Here is a 6000-nt window from a genome sequence, read left to right as displayed (position 1 = left end):
TCCTCGGGTGCTTGATAGATCTATGATGTTGTTGCTTAGGAGCGGAGGTAGCAACGCAGCGAGCAATACAATGTCCATCGAGGGCTCCTATGGCACATGGCTCTCTTCTCTAGCTCCGAGAGGTTACCGCGAGGACAACAGAAGAGGTGCCAACCACTTTGCGCCGATAGTGCAACGCAAAGGGCGCAACCAGATTGAAACATCGATCATTGACTCCCACGGTGCCCGATCGATTTGAACCTCTGGCTAATTAACTGTCACCGTGGTTGCTAACCGGGCACTATTTCTTATCGTCGCGCGGAGTCCAAAGAAAGAGAGTTGTAGGGGAGAATGAAGGAGATAGATGAGATGGAAGATAATGGCAAAATGGCCCATACGAAAATACAGTAATAAAAGACTAATCCAATGGTACCAAAAACATACTTAAATAACATATATGGTTCAAATTTACGGATGCAACAATGGCATCCACCTGGTTTCACTTCGTAATGACACTTTGTTTCGCTGGGCTAATGACATTTTTTCTAAAACGATCTAAGAAAACCATGAATCAGTCCACCATAATCCCATTGGCCTTTATTAACAAAGCATGAGCATAAGTTAAGACAAACCAGATTTTGCTAACGCGACGTGCGACTAAGCCCATAATCTCACTGACTATTAATAAAGCATACATTAATTTACTAGCCGGTACATCTCAATGAAAAAAAATATCCATGTTCATATCATGCATCATATTCATATCGAGTGGAAGCTGCTCTGAACTGACCTATATCATTTCTCATCACAACACCAACAATACCTCTATGTTTTGTGCCAGGAAAGATCAATCGGCGTTTAGTTTCACCCGGCTGGAGATTTTCATAGTATCTTGTCAGACTTTGAACAGTGGCGATCCTTTTTTTTTCATGTAAATTGCCCACTGGGGCCCATTCAATTCAAGCTGACAGCTAGGCTATTCTTTCCACAATAACACGGGGTTCTCGAGTACCACTCTCATCTTTTTGCTTTTGCTTATGTTTATAAGCCAAAATTTAAAATTTTTTATCTTAAATTTAAAGTTGATTTTAGAGTTTTTTTTTCCAAAGTTTATTTTTACCATTGGTTTTTAGATCTATAAAAATACATATATAAAAATTTATTTAAAATATATAGATATGTTAGCCAAACGACCTTGAGTTTTGGTCTTGTTGATCGGGCAACCAATAGGCTAGCTGTTTGTGGCTATTGCATTCCACAGCCGGGACATGGAAATTCTCTGTTGTTTCGTGCTCCACACCCATTTGAGAAGGGACAATCCGAAAACAGCAAAGCATTTTCATCTTGGCAAAACCAGACACCGGGCAGCTTGGGCTTCTAGCTAAAAAAATGTATTGGAAAAGTAGTATGGTTTAGTTAAAATTTGTTTAAAAATTTTATATATTATTGTTGAGCCATAAGCTTGAAAAATCCCTAGTTCCACCCCTGTTTTCATCCCTATCACAAAATATGTAGTCCCTCTTTTTTATTTGACACTATTAACTTTTAGATTTTGACCGTTCGTCTTTATTCATTTTTTCTATGAAAATATACAAAATTATAACTCAGGCTTAAAGAACTTTTTAAGTAATAAATCAAATTATAATAAAATAATTAATAATTAATAGAACAAATGGTTAAACATAGACTCAAAAGTCGAGAGAGTGTGTGTATTTTACTTCATTTTTATTTTTCTTCTTCTTTGAAAATTCAGAGCCGAGAGCTACTTCGTTTTGTATCAAACCCCGCACATGCACCTTCATTTTTTATTTTTATTTTTTTTATGTCAGCACTACACAGCTGCAATCATCACGCATGGGTGCTTTGGTTAGATGTCTTATTATTTCTAATAATATATAACACAAATTCTTGGTACAAGCTACGGTCATCACGATACAATATCACATATACAAAATGACATGGTTCAAATTTTATGAAATATCAAATACATTGAGCCGGTTTGACGTATAAAAGTGGTATTTTTATAGTAATATGAATTTGCAATGACATGGTAGTTGTAGCAGGCTCAATGAACGACTTTGCTATTATAACTTGAGATAGATCGATTAGTATGGTTTGGATTGACTAGTCATGTCATCTAAAGGTTCTCAATATTTTTTCCCCAATAAAACGTGTGCCTTTTGCTTCCCTCGTCGGAAAATATAACTATATAAGTATGTTCAGTATGTTATAGAAACTAAAAGGATAAAATTAAATGAGACATGATTATAATCATTTAAAACAATAAACAAGTGATAAAATTAAATGAGAGACATTATTTTGGCTGAGACAACAGTAGTATTATTTGGGACATGAGCAGAGGCGCAGAGCAGTGTATTTACATGATATTTACAAACAGTCTCGCTATACGTACGATCCAATTGTGGTACATGTGTATGACTGAAGCACTGTAACCATTGATTAAGTAAATAGGGTCAAGTGAGCAGGTCATACGTATACCAATTTCCATTTACCATCCCATTCGTAGGCTGCGTTCGGGAGTGGTGTGGAGAGGGTAAGTTATCCGGCGTGAAAAACGTGGTGATAAATTAGTACATGATTAATTAATTATTAATTATTAAAAATATATAAAATATATTAATATGATTTTTTAAAATAACTTTCCTATAGAAATTTTTTTAAAAAATACATTGTTTAGCAGTTTGGGAAGTGTACGCGCGGAAAACGAGCGTGGTTAGAAAACTTACTCTCATATACGAACACGGCCGTAGTCCAGGATGGAGGGTGGAAAGACGGTGCGAAAATCAAGTTTTCTTTTTGCAGCAGGCAGAGCGGCTCTGGAAGGTCGAATGTACGTACAGGGTAGTGGTAGATGAGACACGTCTAATCATTCGGCACGGGCCTTGATCAGCTAGCTCCGTTCAAAGCTCTCGGCTCATCAGCTCGTTGGACGCCACCCCAACCATCATTCCTCTACCAAGGGGCAGGGCCCGATCCCTGACGCTCATCGCCTCCTACCGGATCGATGCGAGACTCGAGAGAACAATCCAAGATCCATGGCGAAGTGAATCGATCACTCTAGGGGCCAGAAAGGAAAGCAGAAAGAGGAGAACAACGGAGGAAAAAGCAAGCACGTACTCCGTCGTCGCAGGAGCACAAAAAGACGGAGGAGGAGGACGAGCTTGGCGTCAGAGTGGCCGGTCAGCAGAGCCCATGATGGGGCATCATCCGTGCATGGATTCCAAACTCCCATTATGATCTTGGGGAACCCCAACGTGTACCCGAGTGCCACACACACACCGTTTTTTTTAATCCCTGCTCACATTTGATCTCTCTTGTTGAAATTAGAAAAACCACGGCGTTGCATGCCTTGCTATCCGGCAGCTCGCGGCCGTAGTGGCAGCATATGCTAGAGAGAGAGAGAGCAAGGATCTTGCAGCTGCTACCAGCCCCGATGCCAAAAGGCAACCGGATGTTCGTGCGACGGGCGAAGCGTGGGCGCGGCGTGCGCGGTCATAATAATTGGCGGCACCGGAACCGTGCCGGATCGGGCGCCATCATCACCTCCCTCTCCCCAGCACTCGATTACGCAGCCAACCCCGGCAAGAGGAGGAGGAGCAGCCGAGCCGCGAACGGGGCGCCGAGTGGAGGAGCCGTATCGGGCCGGTCACTCCCTCGATCCCCCCATGCCCCAACGACCATGCGCGTCCATGCATGCATGTGCCGTGGCGCCTCGCGTATCATACTAGCGAGCGTGCGTGCGTGCGTGGCAGCTGGTACCAACACTGGCCGCCCGCATCGCCAGTATACTTATGCACGCCGCTGGTGCGTGCTGGGCCTGAGCTACACTAGTTCGTACTACGAGTGCAAAGCTACAATATTGGCATGGGCACGGTGGCCCACTAATCAGGGGGCGTGGCTGGCTCGCCCTCGCCCTCGCGCGCTGCTGCTGCTGCCACCGCCGCGGCCACTGCGTTTGGTCTTGGGGTTGCCTCGGCAAGGGGGAATTTTATCTTTTTGCCACATTTAGGTTTGGCAATTGCCAGACACCTACTTATTATTTTGGCATTGGAGAGAGAAGTTTTTCTATTTTTTTGCCACTTTTTGTACTGTAGGCTGCCACATGTGCATGCCAAGATGGAATGGACGTGCAAAATTACCAATCCACCCCTAATTGAAATACTATGCAAACTTGGTTTAATGGAGATAAAATTAGAAAATAAATTGAAATATAGAAAGTAATCAGTAAGACAACTAATGCCAACATGGAATGGACGGCATGATGGGCTCGTTCGCCAGGCAGTATTGAGCTCAACTTTCTTCTTTTCTTTCGCACGCACGCTTCTCGAACTGCTAAACGGTGTATTTTTTGCTAAAATAGTTTATATGAAAGTTGTTGTAAAAAATCATATTAATTTTTCATGTTTTTAATAGCTAATACTCAATTAATCATATGCTTATAGCCTTTTATGGTTTGCGTGCACTGATTATACTTCTTCGCACTCCCTCCTGCTAACGAGCCTGATGGCCTAGTCGTTGACTATACTATTGAACTTGCTGTTATATAGTAAGACCGGCCACCAGATATCGCATTAGCTATGGCAAATTTCACCATGCTTATGGATGGATAGAAAATAAATTGGGTCCTAAATGACAAAAAAAAAGTGAGAACAATTAACAATGACATTGAATAATTGTTGTATTGGAATTTGGTAAAATAAGATTTTTCTTGTTTATCTGACATTATTTTTTAAATAATTGTTGTATTGTAGTTTGGTAAAATAAGATTTGAAAAATTAGATAACAGTGACATTGAAGTTTGAAAAAAAAAATAGAGGGTATTTTAGTTTTTATGGATTTGTATTCGTACGTGTGAAGTAGGGTAAAAATACAATCCTTTTTTTAGAGGGAGTGCATATGAATATAATGATCACTAAAAAGAGTCCATCTGTATTGGAGCTTATGTTATAGTCGGATATTGGCTATAAATATGTAATTTATTTTTTTCTTCATACTCCACGTAAGTATAAATATGATGCGGTAATTTTTTTAAACTTACCTACTTTATCTGTACTCCATACTATGCACGTGTCCACTACCCTAGGCTATAATGAAGAGAGAATTTTTTATGTGGCAAAATTCTCTTGTTTTGTTACGGATCACTCGAAATTGTCTTTCCACTCAGGTCATTGTTTGGAATTAGGATACCTTACGATGCTACGGCCATATCAAGGAATTGCTGGTTGACTGTTAAGTCAACTGAAAAATACTCCTATGCATTTGCCCTATAGAGATACTATATAATAGTATATAGCAATTTTTGGGTAAAATATAACAACTATATACATGTATATCGTACAATTTATTATGCGAAATAAAATTTTTAGATCACACATGAAATTTTCCTTTAACTGTAAATTTGTTTTTTCTTCGCTGACTTAACGTTCAACTGGCTGTTTATTGAATATAATGGTATCATGCGGTGCACAAATTTAAATAACACAAATAGAAAGAGACAATTTTAATTGACATATAAGAAAGGAAAATTTGTAAGACTATCGTTATAATTTTGCTAAATTAAATATTGTCATTCTGTCTCACATGTCATTGAATTATATGTGTCCTACGTGTGTCAGTGACATACCAATGACATATCTCTGTAAAATCATAATAACATGGTTATAAATTCATATAAGAAAACGGATCACTCACAACTGCTCGCACAAGACCAAAATGTGGACGCAGGCGAGTGAAGTACACCTCTACAAGTTTAGTAGTAGTAGTAGGGTGTAGGGGGGCCACCAGCAGCGGCGCGGCGGGCATGATACTGCTGCCCCTAGGCGCCGTGAGGACCGCCGCGCTCAATGTTGCTGTCAGCGACCGGGAGCCCCACCAGTCAGCATCTCATAGGGGTAGTAGCCTAGCTAGGGGGGCGGCTTCTGTTCCGACAAGGCCGGGTCGGTCTGAGGTCGCGGGGGGCGCACCCTGCTGGGGCAGTGGATTGTGCGCTTTGGCACGCGC

The sequence above is a fragment of the Oryza brachyantha genome, chromosome 2 (genome assembly GCF_000231095.2).
Source record: "Oryza brachyantha chromosome 2, ObraRS2, whole genome shotgun sequence".
Classification (NCBI taxonomy): domain Eukaryota; kingdom Viridiplantae; phylum Streptophyta; class Magnoliopsida; order Poales; family Poaceae; genus Oryza; species Oryza brachyantha.
This window is presented reverse-complemented; position numbering follows the sequence as displayed.